This window comes from Schistocerca gregaria, chromosome 1 (assembly GCF_023897955.1).
Source record: "Schistocerca gregaria isolate iqSchGreg1 chromosome 1, iqSchGreg1.2, whole genome shotgun sequence".
NCBI lineage: Eukaryota > Metazoa > Arthropoda > Insecta > Orthoptera > Acrididae > Schistocerca > Schistocerca gregaria.
In genome coordinates, this window is record NC_064920.1 from 1,018,269,891 (window position 1) to 1,018,287,598 (window position 17,708).

The following is a 17,708-nucleotide window of genomic DNA, read 5'->3' on the forward strand; positions in this document are numbered from 1 at the left end:
CTACATTGGTTGGATTCTGATTAGGCACACAATATATTCATCACATTACCTTCCATACGGAAAGCGGTTTCACTCAGCGACTTATTGACTTGAAAATTATAGATTGCAGCAATCAGTCGTCCTTTTTAAAACTTTGTTATGCGGATTCAAATTTCGGTTAGAAGCTAGCCATTCTCAATGGTAAGAATACAAGAAGTACATAGATGATGTCATAAAAAGTTGCAAATAATGGCTTAACTCATATGGTTTGTTTATTACATACGACTATTATTTTCGCTCAAAGCTTGTAAGTTCCTGTTCATCAGCCTTCATCCAAAGTTCATTGAATAACTACTGTTTGCGGAAGCAGGCTGTATGGAGAACACATAGGTTGGTTACATGGCGCTATATACATGAACTACATATACAAAATTCAAGGGAAGTAAATCACTTCAAATTTGCATGAGAACTACATAAAATGAAACATAAGTAAAATTCTTTACATTGTAGTCCGACTTATTTCATATTTGCCAGCAAGTAATAAAATTTGCATGTCCACTCCTTCTGAATCCGTTATTATTATTAAAACATCTAAATTACGTCAGATGGGTAAAACTTTTTAAATGTTTTAAAACTGTATATGACACAAGAAGACACGTGCTTTATACAGCTATTAGTTAGATAAGGGATAATGAGGTTGGTGCCGTCTATATCTATAGCGGAATAGCCAAATTGCACCAGCCATGCATGTAACATTTGGCACCATCTATGAACTGATTAGTAAATATGATGAACAATATACTTATTATGTTTTAATAAAGGGATATATAATATAAAGATAAAAATGTATTAGGGCCATATCAACTAATAGGTGTATAAAGCACGTGTCTTCTTGTTTATTATAAATTTTTAAAACATTTAAAAAGTTTTAGTCATCTGACGTAATTTAGATGTTTTAATAATAATAGCGGACTCACAAGGAGTGAACATGGAAATTTTATTACTTGCTGGCAAATATGAAATAAGTCGGACTGCAATGTAAAGAATTTTACGTACTTATATTTCATATTATGTAATTCTCATACAAATTTGAAGTGGTTTACAGCCCTTGAATTTTATATACGTGGTTAATGTAGATGGCGCCATGTAACCAACCGATGTGTTCTCCATACAGCCTGCCTTCCACAAATAGTAGTATTCAATGAACTATGGGTGAAGCCCGATCAGCGGGGTCTTACATGCTTTGAGAGAATATAATAGTGGTATGTAATATACAAATCATATGAGTTAAGCGATTACTTCTACCATTTGTGACATCATCTGACTATGTACTTCTTGTATTCTTAGCACAGAGAATGGCTAGCTTCTAGCCGAAATCTAGATGTGGATAATAAAACTTAAAAAGGAGGACTGATTACTGCAATCTATAATTTACAGCACAATTTATTATTTGTACCATAACACTCTGATACCTGAACTTCATTACGATTTTGTGATCCTGTCTTGCGTAATTTGAATGTTTCCGCTCTTGGCTTTGCTTGGATTTTCATATCTTGCATTTTTAACCTTCTCAAGGAATGTAAGGAAAAAATTGAATCTTCCCAGGCTATGAGGTCACCTTGCTATATCTCGATCGTTTTGTTATGACCACGCGCCGGTGCAGTGTACGGTGCGACCAGTCGCGAACAATCGTTCAGCAGCAGTGGACAAGTAAAGAACTAAATTTTACTGTTGGGTGTCGAGCGAAGTTGATTAATAATACTGAAACGTAATTCTCAACCAGGCAGTGTTGTCAAAGATTGAAAATTCAATGAAAGTTGAAGTTTTATTCGAATCTCGTAACATAATTTTCTCACTGTAATTCAAAAAATGAATCCTTCAAAGGATAACATAAACTAAGAGGATCATTCCAGTCAATTGTTTTTGAAGAGCTGCAATCAATCGATCATCATAATAACGATAATAAGAAACAATCAATTACCGACAATGAGTAATAACAAACTGAGCAAGTGGGAGCTCACGATCCTCAAACCTGATAGCAGAAATCGCTTATCGGAGGCGTGGGATGGACAAAAATAGGAAAGTATGAAAAACACAACAAAAAGTTACTCCATTCCATTGTGGCAGGGCGCTACAGCAACGATGTTCGAATTATGTCAGAATGGGAACAGTCTTGGTTGCGTAATTATTAATATCAGTGATGCGTTTCACCCTTTTGCGGTATTATCAGATAATATAAAAGTAGATGGATATGTAACTCGTCCATCACAAAGGCACATAAAATGGAAAATGGACGCGACAGTTACTGTACGGTTTCAAGGGAATTCTTCCTGGAAAATAGTGGCAAATTTGGGCAACGATGATAAAGGTGGATAGTGATCACGTACCCTCCTCTTCAAAGTAGACCACAAAGGCTCAATAAAGATCTGGTGACTGTGGTGGCCAGGGCAGACGCGACAAATTAATTTCGTGCTCACAAAACCAGTATTTGACGATTGTAGCTGTCTGAACAGGGGCCTGTCGTCTTGGAACGTTGCATCAGAAATGCGGAACAGACATTGTATCATGGGACTGACACAATCGGGCAGAATGGTCACATAATCCCTGGCAGTAATGAGACCGTGCAGGATTATGATAGGGCTCATGAAATACCACGATATGGCTGGCCAAATTCGCACCGAATCCCCCTCATATTCCACTCCTGGGACATCAGCCAATACTTGAAAACAGTATGATACAAGACCGATCCGATCAAATACCTTTCGTCCATTTCTCCATTGCCCAGGTTTTATGGCTGCGATACCACGTTTTTCTCTTACGGGCATTTGCAACATTGACGAGAGGTTTTATAATTCTTACTCACCCTGAAATTCCCAGCTTCTAAAGCTCCCTTCGTGTTGTTTTGGTACTGACAATGTTCGCGATTGCGACTTCCACCTCTGCAGTGACTTTCGCAGCTGTCGTGCTCGTACGTTTCGCCATAGTCCTCTTCAATGACTGTCCTCCACGATTACTCGACACACACTTCCGTTTGCGTTGTGATGGATCGGATGATGTTTCTCCGCTTCCCCTATATGCAATACTAATCATCGACATGGTGCCTCTTGAAAAAAAAAAAGAAAGTTTCCGCTATTCTAGTTACGAAGGCACCCACTTTACGAAACCAACAATTTACCCAAGTTCGCCTTCACTTAGCTCCGACATAACGCATTCAGAACTGCACAGAACCCTGTCCTTACCACGGCTGACACTTTTAATGTACTGAAGACATTGCACAGGTGCCGATCGTGGTTAAACACAACAGAGCAACCTGCAGACTTTGCTACCATCTGCGTCTATGTTCAAGCATGTATTTCACGTGCTTCTTCCACGTTTTTGTCCAATCCCTCTATGTCTTTCCTAAGTTTTAGAAATGGTATTACCGTAGTCTTGTAGAATTTCGTCAGTATTTCCTCCCCAATTTGTTGTTTAGACTCATATAGGTTAAGAAGAAATGAGATCATGCATTTAAAAAGTGAAGAAATAAGAAAGAAAAGTATTACACCTCGAATGAATTATCCGAATGGGTTGGAAATCGGTAGACATGATGCGCATGTCCAGACAAAAACATGATTACTATTTGAGAAATGAGCAATCCAAGAGAAAGAGCTTGATAAATTGAGCAAGTCAACAACTCTTTGATCCACTTCAGGCTCTTATTCATCACTTATTCTACATCTACATCTACATCCGTACTCCGCAAGCCACCTGACGGTGTGTGGCGGAGGGTACCCTGAGTACCTCTATCGGTTCTCCCTTCTATTCCAGTCTCGTATTGTACGTGGAAAGAAGGATTGTCGGTATGCTTCTGTGTGGGCTCTAATCTCTCTGATTTTATCCTCATGGTCTCTTCGCGAGATATACGTAGGAGGGAGCAATATACTGCTTGACTCTTCGGTGAAGGTATGTTCTCGAAACTTTAACAAAAGCCCGTACCGAGCTACTGAGCGTCTCTCCTGCAGAGTCTTCCACTGGAGTTTATCTATCATCTCCGTAACGCTTTCGCAATTACTAAATGATCCTGTAACGAAGCGCGCTGCTCTCCGTTGGATCTTCTCTATCTCTTCTATCAAACTTACCTGGTGCGGATCCCACACTGCTGAGCAGTATTCAAGCATTGGGCGAACAAGCGTACTGTAACCTACTTCCTTTGTTGTCGGATTGCATTTCCTTAGGATTCTTCCAATGAATCTCAGTCTGGCATCTGCTTTACCGACGATCAACTTTATATGATCATTCCATTTTAAATCACTCCTAATGCGTACTCCCAGATAATTTATGGAATTAACTGCTTCCAGTTGCTGACCTGCTATTTTGTAGCTAAATGATAAGGGACCTATCTTTCTATGTATTCGCATCACATTACACTTCGCTACATTGAGATTCAATTGCCATTCCGTGCACCATGCGTCAATTCGCTGCAGATCCTCCTGCATTTCAGTACAATTTTCCATTGTTGCAACCTCTCGATACACCACAGCATCATCTGCAAAAAGCCTCAGTGAACTTCCGATGTCATCCACCAGGTCATTTATGTATATTGTGAATAGCAACGGTCCTATGACACTCCCCTGCGGCACACCTGAAATCACTCTTACTTCGGAAGACTTCTCTCCATTGAGAATGACGTGCTGCGTTCTGTTATCTAGGAACTCCTCAATCCAATCACACAATTGATCTGATAGTCCGTATGCTCTTACTTATTCTGTTTGGCATTGGTTGATAGAGTAGTTGGATGTCTTGGAGGATATCGTGCCAAATCCTGTGCAATTGGCGTGATAGATCCTTAAAATTCCGAGTTGGTAGCAGGACGTGCAACTGGCGAGAGGTCCGGCCACTTGCTAGCCAAGGTAGGGTTTGCCAAGCACTAAGACAAGCTAACGTCATTCTCGCCGTGTGCCGGCTGGCATTATCTTGCTGAAACGTAAGCCTAGGATGGCTTGGCCTGAAGGGCTACAAAACGGGGGTAGAATGTCATCGACGTATCTCTGTGGTGTAAGAGTGCCGTGCATAACAATCAAATGTATCCTGCTATAAAATGAAATGGCACTCCAGAGCGTCACTCCTGATTGCCGAGCTGTGTGACGGGTGGCAGTTCAGACAATTCTACTACAGTTAACATGAGTCCAGGCCGAAGTGCGAGCTCCAGAGAGCGCCACTTGGACAGGATTTGGTACGATATCCCTCAGGAGAACACCCAACAACAGTGTCAGGCAATGGCAGGCTGAATAACTGCTTGCATAAGGACCAGAGGTAGACGAACGCGTTGTTGATTTGGTAAATTTGTGAAGCTCTTTCTCTTACATCGAATTTTTATTAACTTGTTATCATTTGATTTTCTGTCCATGTACATCACATCTACCGATTTCCACCCATTCGGGTAGTTCTATTTTTGTTTTAAGTGTATTTCATAATACCTTAATAAGATCGGACAACAAGATTACTCTTGGTCGCCAGCTCTATTAAATACATATTTTGACGATGCCATTCTAGAACAGAAAAGGGTATTCCAAGAACTGCATTACGACAGTGACATAAATAGTTATGTCTTTGTTTTGACGCTCTTGTTTGCTGACGATAGACTAACGGTCTCAAATTCTGAAGGTACACAGTCTTACAGCGAGCTCTGTTTAGAATGAGAGCGTTTTCGAAATGTTATTGTGTAAACGAATTCCATGGTATTTTGTGGTCTATCTCACTTCCGCTGGAGGCTGGTTACTAATATAAAATATACAAAATAGGTCAACGTTGTTACCGTCGGAACGAAGTCTTTCGCGATGGCACTTACATGTAAAACATTCTCGTTTTTGTTATCGCCTCAGTTCGGGATAAAATCTCAAACTTTCGACTATTACCTCGATCGTCAACGTCAGGAGCAACTGACTGTCTTCACTGCTGCTGTGGAAGCCTTCTTTATAGTCCGTGGACGGCTTCTGATTGGTCGGCTTGTGATTGGTGGGTGATTGCGTACTGCTGGCGCAGACGGTGTCAATGTGTGTGCCGGAGGCGCCACCGCTTCCATTCGAACGTAAACCTTGGAAGGAACGTCTCTGCTGCTTCCTGCATCAAGCGCTCGTTTCCATACACAGCTCAGAAGATATCCGCTTTCGCAGTTAAAGTTCCTTTGGCTCATTCTTATTTCAACAGCCTCCTTAATAACAGAATCCCAGTACGTGGAGGCATGGGACAGAATTTTTGTTTCAACGAACAATATTTTGTGCTTGTTCATGAGGCTGTGCTCCACAATTGCCGATTTCTCCAGTTATCTATTTTTAATAAGGCGTTGGTATTCTGCACAGCGCTGCATATCCTCGTTGACGATCAGGATATCGTCGAAAGCTTGAGATTTAATTCCGAATTGACGCTGGAAGAAATACGAGAATGTTTTACATATTGTTACCGTCCCTTGCTTCACACTCTAATTTATTGAAGAACGTACTGGAAAGAAAAGAGGTATCTAATGTTATCCATGGCAATTTTACAGAAACGCAGCACTTCAGTGCATGTTATTAGGACTTCTTTTCTGTTCGGGGTACTCACCATTCCGGTAAGGTGCAGGTTGAGCTACGTCAGCTACGACCATAAAAGCGATCGAGCGCCTTTGAAGGCCGACAAATATCTCTCGCACCACGCAAATCCGTTCCATCCTTACGTCTTGTCTCTGAAAATCTTTACGACCCATCGAAAGCAGTCTCGCAGGAGCAAAGCGATTTTTTTATTGTCACGTTTTAACGTGCAGTCGATAGCGATGTCGTTAGATGTCGAACAGTCGCGTTGCTGGGATAGACCAGGCGAATGAAATAGCTGTAGCTTCTTGTAAGTGTAGAATATGACATTGCCTCCGAATTTAAAGTGAAATTGGAAAATATATATGCTGTTGTCTGTACTGATCACACAGTACACTATCACTGCGACGATAGAGCATGTGAACGAAATTTTCAAGAAGTTACTTAGATCGGGGATGGAGCCTCCTAATCTGATATCTGGCGTGATCATACCATATGTAATTTATATTTTTGCCGTCTTTCTTTTAACCTCAAAGGAATGTGTACTGTAACTGTAGGAATGTACATATAAATCTCGCGTAAAAAATCAAAAACCAATATGCCAATGTCAAATTTGTAAGATGGTTTGTTTTCTGCGTCAAACGAGAAAAAAAAGTGAAACAGGAGACTCTCAAGGTAGTATTTAAAAGGACTAAACAGCTGTACTAAAAGTACCCGTAAATAAAAAGAAACAGTATTGCAATTACTGTTCTGCTAACTTATTTCCCTACACATGAGTAGATGGGCATTTCCGCTTTCTCTTCGTTGGTGTACATTATACTCAAACAACTCTTCAGCTGACGATGCTTGATGGAATGACGAGTGTGCATTCTACTCATGTTGACATTTGTCGCCGGGCCCTACGGTCGCAGGTTCGAATCCTGCTTAGACATGTATGTGTTAGTTAAGTTTAAGTAGTTCTAAGTTCTGGGGGACTGATGACCTCAGATGTTAAGTCTCATAGCACTCCGAGCCATTTGAAGCATTTTACATTTGTCATCTGTCAATGTCAGCACGTGGATATGTTCCATTGCTCCGAGTACCGGTTCTAAGTGCTGGGGGCGTCAGCATCAATGTTGTGTTATGTAATTAATAACTTGTGTTTCAGTGCGTGGTATTCCGTGATAAATTTTTGAATAGGTCTTTAGGAGAGGAAATGAATTACCGTATAAAAATACAGGGTGTTATTTAAAAAAGTCATACCGCTCTTCGTATCTTTGTAAAAAACAAAGCTACAACGAAGGAAATCGTGCTGATTGATGTCCCCCTGACAACTGAAGAACATTTTCTTGAAAAATTTTGTAATTTGGATCTGAACAAACAGTTATTAAGGGTGGTCAAGATAAATCGGAGAAAAAAATGTTTCAAATGGCTTTGAGCACTGTGGGGCATAACATCTGATGACGTCTCCTAGAACTTAGAAATACTTAAACATAACTATCCAAGGGACATCACACACATCCATGCCCGAGGCAGGATTTGAAGCTGCGACCGTAGCGGTCGAGCGGTTCCCGACTGAAGCGCCTAGAACCGCTCAGCCAAAGTGGCCGGCTAAATGGGACACCCTATATATATATATATATATATATATATATATATATAACTTCTCTTCAAATCACATTAATCATGGAATGGATACACACTGCAACAGAACGTACCAGTGTGACTTCAAACACTTTGTTACAGGAAATGTTCAAAATGTCCTCCGTTAGCGAGGATACTTGCATCCACCCACCGTCGCATGGAATCCATGATGCCCTGATGCAGCCCTGCAGAATGGCGTATTGTATCACAGCCGTCCACAATACGAGCACGAAGAGTCTCTACATTTTGTACCGGGGTTGCGTAGAAAAGAGCTTTCAGATGCCCCCTATGACTGAAAGTCAAGAGGGTTGAGTCCAGGAGAGCGTGGAGGCCATCGAATTGGTCCGCCTCTACCAATCCACCCATCGGTCACCGAATCTGTTGTTGAGAAGCGTAGAGTATGCCGTATGAAACCATGATAACGTGCTCCAATGAGCGTAGGTGGAAGAACACGGGGCCCAATCGAGACATCACCAACAATGCCTGCCAAAACGTTCACAGAAAATCTGTGTTGATGACGTGATTGCACAATTGCGTACGAATTCTCGTCAGCCCACACATGTTGATTGTGAAAATTTACAATTTGATCACGTTGGAATGAAGCCTCATCCGTAGAGAGAACATTTGCACTGAAATGAGGATTGGCACATTGTTGGATGAACCATTCGCAGAAGTGTACCCGTGGAGGCCAATCAGCTGCTGATAATGCCTGCATACGCTCTACATGGTACGGAAACAACTGGTTCTCCCGTAGCACTCTCCATACAGTGAAGTGGTCAACGTTACCTTGTACAGCAGCAACTTCTTTGACGCTGACATTAGGGTATCGTCAACTGCACGAAGAATTGCCTAGTCCATTGCAGGTGTTCTCGTCGTTTTAGGTCTTCCCCAGTTGCAAGTCATAGGCTGGAATGTTCCGTGCTCCCTAAGACACCGATCAATTGCTTCGAACGTCTTCCTGTCGGGACACCTTCGTTCTGGAAATCTGTCTCGATACAACCGTACCGCGCCACGGCTATTGCCCCGTGCTAATCCACACATCAAATGGGTATCTGCCAACTCCGCATTTGTAAACATTGCACTGACTGCAAAACAATGTTCGTGATGAACACTAACATGTTGATGCTACGTACTGATGTGCTTGATGCTAGTACTGTAGAGCAATGAGTCGCATGTCAACACAAGCACCGAAGTCAACATTACCTTCTTTCAATTGGGCCAACTGGCGGTGAATCGAGGAAGTACAGTACATACTGACGAAACTAAAATCAGCTCTAACATGGAAATTATGCGTTTACGGATACATGTCCACATAACATCTTTTCTTTACTTGTGTGTGAGGAATGTTCCTTGAAAGTTTGGCCGTACCTTTTTGTAACACCCTATATATACACTCCTGGAAATGGAAAAAAGAACACATTGACACCGGTGTGTCAGACCCACCATACTTGCTCCGGACACTGCGAGAGGGTTGTACAAGCAATGATCACACGCACGGCACAGCGGACACACCAGGAACCGCGGTGTTGGCCGTCTAATGGCGCTAGCTGCGCAGCATTTGTGCACCGCCGCCGTCAGTGTCAGCCAGTTTGCCGTGGCATACGGAGCTCCATCGTAGTCTTTAACACTGGTAGCATGCCGCGACAGCGTGGACGTGAACCGTATGTGCAGTTGACGAACTTTGAGCGAGGGCGTATAGTGTGCGTGCGGGAGGCCGGGTGGACGTACCGCCGAATTGCTCAACACGTGGGGCGTGAGGTCTCCAAAGTACATCGATGTTGTCGCCAGTGGTCTGCGGAAGGTGCACGTGCCCGTCGACCTGGGACCGGACCGCAGCGACGCACGTATGCACGCCAAGACCGTAGGATCCTACGCAGTGCCGTAGGGGACCACACCGCCACTTCCCAGCAAATTAGGGACGCTGTTGCTCCTTGAGCACAATTAGTTGACTAAAAAATTGTACTCTTTTAGAAAGTTAACTGGATCCAAACTACAATAACAACATTTTATCAACAATTCTGCCTTATAGAAGTAAGAGTAAGAATAGTATGTAATTACGGGAAGGCTAGGCAAGTAAAACTGTCAATCAGTAGCAGTGATAGACCAGATTCAAATACATCAAACAGTACAGTAAGCAGTTTCTTGCAACATGAAAAACAAGTAAGTTTCGGTCATTACATGAAATATTAAATGCCCAAAGTCAGTTTCCAACCACAATGAACAACAAATTAACTTTGCCAATTAGATGCGTGGATCAGTTGCAGCAATGACAAGATACACACCGAGTGGCTGTGGAATGGTTACACACAATAAGACGTGTCGCCCGCTGTCTCGGTATCCCTTTCGGGTTGGAGATCTGCGGACTGGCCAGAGCGATCCTCTCAGCGACCAACGTGTAGACGATTAACGCAAGCAGATTAGCCCCAGGCAAGCGAGTACATTAACAACTACGATGGAAGGCATACCTAAGATGAAAAAAAGTTGTCAGTCGAAATACAAGGCGAAAAACTGACCTTAACTGCACAAAGGGGTAAGTCACTTTTGATCTACGGTGTGAAAATTAAATTTTCCTTAGCAAAATTTGCACCATGCCACTACGTATGGTATGTAAATGGAAGGGAACCACTGCTGTCCGCTGCAGCGGGACATCACGCAGAATCAGCGGCGACGAGCGAAAATGTGTACCGGACCTGGATTCGAGCCAGTGTCCTCCTGCTTAGTAGGTAGGTGCGTTAAACACTGCACCATCCGGGACATAGCCTCATCGCAGCTGTGCGGACTATCTGGGCTCGCCTCACGGCCGATCCATATTCACACCGAGCGGCACCTATCCGGAGTCCTTGTGTAATGGCTAGACACAACAAAGTGTGTCGTGCTGTGAGTAGGTGCCCTTCTCGGATCGTAGATATGTGGACTGGAGCTCGGTGAGAACGTGGGTCAGCCATGAGGCATGCCGAGATAGTCATCGAAGTTAAGATCACGCTGTGGTTAACGCACCTGCCTAGGAAGCAGGAGCTCCACGGTTTGTATACCGTTCCGCTAAACGTTTTAACTCGTCGTCGCTTGTTCTGCTTAATGTCCCGCTGCAGTTGATAGCAGTGATCCCCTTCAATTTACATTTAATATTTCACAGGGGAGGATTCTGCATGGTGACACGACGCATTCACAACACTACACTTAGGACTGACACAAATTTAAGTAATCGTCCGAAATACAAGGGTCTTACTACCTCGAAGCCTCAATAACACAAGAAACCTTACAATACGATAAAATGCAACTAATACGCTGGACTGAACATAAGAAGTTTACAGCAAACTTCAGTATGTAATGTGCAATATGGTTTTAGCTAGATCACTAACTAACATCATCAGCATACTACACGTATAATTTAAGAACTTCAAGGAGGCAGTTTAAGCTTCAGTAGCTTGCAGTTTACCACAATTCCAGCAGTAAGCCGACGATTAAATAACCCTTTTCAAACTCCAAATCAGGAATTTGATGAAATGGTCAGGATCGTTTCTATCATTAGTGTTGATAGGAAGAGAAGTTTTGTAGAGATTTGGGATATTTTATTCGATGCAGTTCTTGTGATATAAATAAATGGAACTAATATACCACCAAGAAATTTTAAAAATAAAATATCAATTAGAATCTTAATAATTTTACCATATTATAATACAACAATATTCCGAGGTATTAAAATTTACCATATCAATCAAATCCTATTTTGGATCATATTAGTTAGTGGAACAACCGTCCAGTGGCGTAACCGTAGTATAGACTTAGTAGTCGATCTGGGCAATACTAGAACGCACCAAGATTTCCGGCAGTTTTAAGTAAAAATAAAGGCATGGATTTAAAACAAATCGTTAACAAGCAGACTTAAACAAAGTCACATTATACATAGCCGGAGCCAAAGCAGGTGAAGGGCAGTCAATTGAAATATAATCTCAAGCCAGATCTCATCCACGCTGACAATACAAATGCAGCAAGGAAGTAATTACAATGCTTGGAACCAGAGTACGCAATAGTAATACCTCTGCTACTACAGAATCGGCATCTTTATCCACAAATGTGGCTTTAATGGACAAATGGAAGGCTCTGCTACAATCTGGAACGGCGCGACCGCTACGGTCGCAGGTTCTAATCCTGCCTCGGGCTTGGATGTGTGTGATGTCCTTAGGTTTGTTAGATTTAAGTAGTTCTAAGTTCTAGGGGTGTGATGATCTCATAAATTAGTCCCATAGTGCTCAGAGCCATTTGAACCATTTTTGAAGGCTATGTCCGTAGGCCAACGTGCAACCGAAATAAGTCACAACCACCAAGATAGCGAGCACTGCAAAACGTTGCCAGTCACCGCAGCCTACTGATCTACCACCGATATGCAGCAGTTCTAGTAGCGCATACTTCCTCGTAAACGGTATTGGGAAGCTCGGTGCCCTCGCTTCCTTCCCTCCCCCCCCCCTTTCCCCCCTCCGCTACCAACTTACTATCGCTTGGCTTACCTCGGGGTCCCGGAGCGCCACATAGACACGTAGCGCAGCAGCAAACCATATATACGCAAGCAGCTATGGATCGAGTCGGAAACGAGCCTACATGGCTTAATCTTCAAAGGAAAAATGACTCTGAGCACTATGGGCATAACTTCTGGGGTCATCAGTCCCCTAGAACGTAGAACTACTTAAAACTAACTAAACTAAGGACATCACACACATCCATGCCCGAGGCAGGATTCGAACCTGCTACCGTAGCTGTCGCGCGGTTCCAGACTGTAGCGCCTAGAACCGCTCGGCCTCTCAGGCCGGCCTTCAATGGCACATATAATCTGTGTATGAACTTGCATGAGAGCACACTCACTTTAAGTGGTAATTCTACTTCATGAAACATTGAGTAAAGTCTATATACAGCACTTCATGTACTGCTTATGAAAATTTGGTGTGACTGACTTAGGTTTATCCTTTGATTAATGTGTTCCAAGTAGGCAAGTTCTTTTCAGTATTTGCGACCTTAATATATATGATAGAATCCTTTAAATTGAAAGTGGCCTTCGTGTTAGAATAGAATTGGTAATCAGATAAGAAGCTGCGATGCTCCACACAGAAACGATGTCAATAAAAAGTGTTTTTACAGACAGAAACAGGAGTTCCGCCCTACTTGCTTGGGAGTGCGGAGAAAGCTACAGGCTACGTGCTTGGTCGTGTGAGCACTTTCCACTGTGGCAGAATCGCCCGAGGACGGATACACTTGGCCGTGACGTGAATGAGGCGGGCCGTCTAGACGCGGGACACGGTATGCAAACATTGCGCGGCCGTCGCCCGGGAGGCGGAGTGAGTGTCTTGCAGGCGGGGGCGGAGTGTCGGCTTGTATACGGGGCGCGTGGGACACGGCACAGCACTCAGCCCGGCCACCTCGCTGCAGCGTGCAGCAGCAGCAGCAACAGGCGCGCAAGTAGCGCTGTGTGTACGGCCCGATGCGGGCAGCCAGGTCACAGTCCTGCACATTTCAGTAAACATAATATAGCCGTTTTGCCCGCGTCATGAAATAAAGGAAAAAAAATTAATAAAAATGTTAGTTTAGGAGAAACAGTCCTACACACGGAGATGACAAAAGTCATGGGATAGCGATATGCACATAAATAGATGGCGGTAGTATCGCGAACACAGTGTATAAAAGGACAGTGCACTGGCGAATCTGTCATTTGTTTTAAAGTGATTCATGTGAAGAGGTCTCCGACGTGATTGTAGCCGCACTAATTAACAGCCTTTGAACGTGGAATGGTAGTTGGAGCAAGATGGGATATTTAATTTCGGAAGTCGTTAGAGAATTCAGTATTCCGAGATCCACAGTGTCAACAGTGTCTCGAGAATACCAAATTTCAGGCATTACGTCTCTCTAAGGACAATGCAGTGGCGGAACGCTTTCACTTAACGACCGAGAGCGGCGGCGTCTGCGTAGAGTTGTCGGTACTGACAGACAAGCAACTTTGGGTGAAACAACTATTGTGTGACGCATGACAGACTCATCCGTTGGGACAGTGCGGCGAAATCTGCGTCAGTCTGGTATGGCAGCAGACGACCGAAGGCAGTGCCTTTGCTAACAGCACGACACCGCCTGCAGCCCCTCTTCTGTGCTTCTGACCATATCGGATGGACCGTAGACGACTGGGAAACAGTGGCCTGGTCCAAATTTCAGTTGGTAAGACTGATGATAGGGTTAGAGTGTGGTGGATAACCCACAAAGCCATGGACCCAGTCTGTCAACATGGCACTGTGTAAATTGGTTGTGGTTCCATAATTGTGTGGATTGTGTTTACCTGGAATGGAGCAGATCACTGACTGGACATGATCATGTTCGGCTACTCTAAGCTCATCTTGTTCCCAAACAACTATGGAAATTTTATGGATGACAATGTGTCATGTAAATGGGCCTCAACTGCTCGCAATTAGTTTGAAGTAGATTCTGCGCCGGTAGAGCGAATGAAATAGCCACCAAGATAGCCCGACAGGAATCATTTCGTAGACCTATGGGACACAATCCAGCGATACACTCGCGCACAAAATCCTGCACCGACAACGCTTTCACAATTTTTGACAGCTGTAGAGGCAGCATGGCTCAGTATTCCCTTAGGGGTCTTCCAACGACTTGTTCAGTCAATGCCACGTCGAACTGTAGCATTATGGCGGGGAAAAGGAAGTCCGACGCGATATTAGGAGGTGTCCCATGATTTCTGACATCTGAGTGTAATGTTCGACTAGAGTAATAAAGGTGTGCTTCTAGACACATTAAGGTCGACTACATGCCCAAAAAAAAAAAAAGGTACAATAACCCCCTCCCCTGTCCTCCCACAGCCATGAATGGTGGGCCGTGCCGTCGGACGGCATTTGCGACAGACTATAGAACGAGTCTACTTCCACAATATACACTCCTGGAAATGGAAAAAAGAACACATTGACACCGGTGTGTCAGACCCACCATACTTGCTCCGGACACTGCGAAAGGGCTGTACAAGCAATGATCACACGAACGGCACAGCGGACACAACAGAAACCGCGGTGTTGGCCGTCGAATGGCGCTAGCTGCGCAGCATTTGTGCACCGCCGCCATCAGTGTCAGCCAGTTTGCCGTGGCATACGGAGCTCCATCGCAGTCTTTAACAATTGTAGCATGCCGCGACAGCGTGGACGTGAACCGTATGTGCAGTTGACGGACTTTGAGCGAGGGCGTATAGTGGGCATGCGGGAGGGCGGGTGGACGTACCGCCGAATTGCTCAACACGTGGGGCGTGAGGTCTCCACAGTACATCGATGTTGTCGCCAGTGGTCGGCGGAAGGTGCACGTGCCCGTCGACCTGGGACCGGACCACAGCGACGCACGGATGCACGCCAAGATCGTAGGATCCTACGCAGTGCCGTAGGGGACCGCACCGCCACTTCCCAGCAAATTAGGGACACTGTTGCTCCTGGGGTATCGGCGATGACCATTCGCAACTGTCTCCATGAAGCTGGGCTACGGTCCCGCACACCGTTAGGCCGTCTTCCGCTCACGCCCCAACATCGTGCAGCCCGCCTCCAGTGGTGTCGCGACAGGCATGAATGGAGGGACGAATGGAGACGTGTCGTCTTCAGTGATGAGAGTCGCTTCTGCCTTGGTGCCAATGATGGTCGTATGCGTGTTTGGCGCCGTGCAGGTGAGCGCCACTATCAGGACTGCATACGACCGAAGCACACAGGGCCAACACCCGGCATCGTGGTATGGGGAGCGATCTCCAACACTGGCCGTACACCTCTGGTGATCGTCGAGGGGACACTGAATAGTGCACGGTACATCCAAACCGTCATCGAACCCATCGTTCTACTATTCCTAGTCCGGCAAGGGAACTTGCTGTTCCAACAGGACAATGCATGTCCGCATGTATCCCGTGCCACCGACCGTGCTCTAGAAGGTGTAAGTCAACTACCCTGGCCAGCAAGATCTCCGGATCTGTCCCCCATTGAGCATGTTTGGGACTGGATGAAGCGTCGTCTCACGCGGTCTGCACGTCCAGCACGAACGCTGGTCCAACTGAGGCGCCAGGTGGAAATGGCATGGCAAGCCGTTCCACAGGACTACATCCAGCATCTCTACGATCGTCTCCATGGGAGAACAGCAGCATGCATTGCTGCGAAAAGTGGATATACACTGTACTAGTGCCGACATTATACATGCCCTGTTGCCTGTGTCTATGTGCCTGTGGTTCTGTCAGTGTGATCATGTGATGTATCTGACCCCAGGAATGTGTCAATAAAGTTTCCCCTACCTGGGACAATGAATTCACGGTGTTCTTATTTCAGTTTCCAGGAGTGTATATCTCTCGCAAGCATCCAGAAAACGAGATACTAGAAAACGGGGCTCTTATGGAAGCAAATGAACAGTCACTTTGCTCTTGCCCCGTTTGCGAGTAGAACAAGAAAGGGAATGACTGGCAGTGGTACAAAGTATCCACCGCCATGCACCAAATGATGGCTAGCAGAGTATGTATATACGTGTAGCTGTAGATAGGTAAAGAATGTGAAGTACTGACACAAATTACTTACGAAAGAATGAACGAGCTGTTAGAAGGCGACTTCAGGGACGATTAGTTTGGGTTCCAGATAAACCTTGGAACCCTCAAGGTAATACTCACCCTACGACTTGTCTTACAGAACAGACCATAGAAAAGTCGAATAAAGAAAAAAATGCATTAATGGTATTTGTAGATTTAGAGGAAGCGTTTGACAATTTTGAATGGAACACAGTTTTAGAAATTTTGGAGGCACCAGGGAAAAATAAAACAGGGACCAAACGGTTATTTACGACGTTGTTAGGCACCAAATTGCTGTCGAAGGACTTAAAAGTGATTCAGAAATTGAGAAGGGAGCCAGTGTTGCTCTGAATCCACATGTGAGCGCACGACAGCTTGAACAAGAGATTGACATTCCTAACACCAGTGTATTGGTTCAAATGGCTCTGAGCCCTATGGGATTTAACATCTGAGATCATCAGTCCCCTAGAACTTAGAACTACTTAAACCTAACTAACCTAAGGACATCAAACACATCCATGCCCGAGGCAGGATTAGAACCTGCGACCGTAGCGGTCGCGCGGTTCCAGACTGAAGCGCCTAGAACCGCTCGGCCACACCGGCCGGCAACAACAGTGTACATCGTATTCTTACGTTCAATCCTTACCATGCACTTCTACATCAAGAATTGAATGGGAGTGATTTCCAGAATCGTATACAGTCCTTTCAGTGTGCATAGCAACAAATCCTCGCCATACCGAACTTCTTCTCCAATGTTCTATTTACCGATGAATGTTCCTTCTCAAACAAAGGAACATGCATTATCGATCCAGCGATAACCCACGATGGCTTAGACAGATGGAACGGCAGCGTCAGTGGAGAGTTAACGTCTGGTGTGGGGTGCTTGGCACTACAATTACTAGGTTCTAGGCGCTTCTGTCTGGAACCACGTGACTGCTATGCTCGTAGGTTCGAATCCTTCCTCGGGCATGGAGGTGTGTGATGTCCTTAGTTTAGTTAGG

General features: G+C 44.5%; 1 protein-coding gene across 3 annotated transcripts in view; it reads right to left on the reverse strand.

The window, feature by feature from the left end:
* LOC126278936 (somatostatin receptor type 2-like) overlaps positions 1-17,708 on the reverse strand; it is a 1,529,331-nt gene that overhangs the window by 1,073,584 nt on the left and 438,039 nt on the right. The window contains exon 1 of one of the 3 annotated variants that reach the window (XM_049979237.1): positions 10,430-10,506. The exons of the other annotated variants lie outside the window; for them this stretch is intronic. The gene's annotated coding sequence lies outside the window, so the exon portion shown is untranslated. Of the gene's footprint in view, positions 1-10,429; positions 10,507-17,708 lie in introns of those variants that run through there. 3 annotated transcript variants of the gene reach the window in all.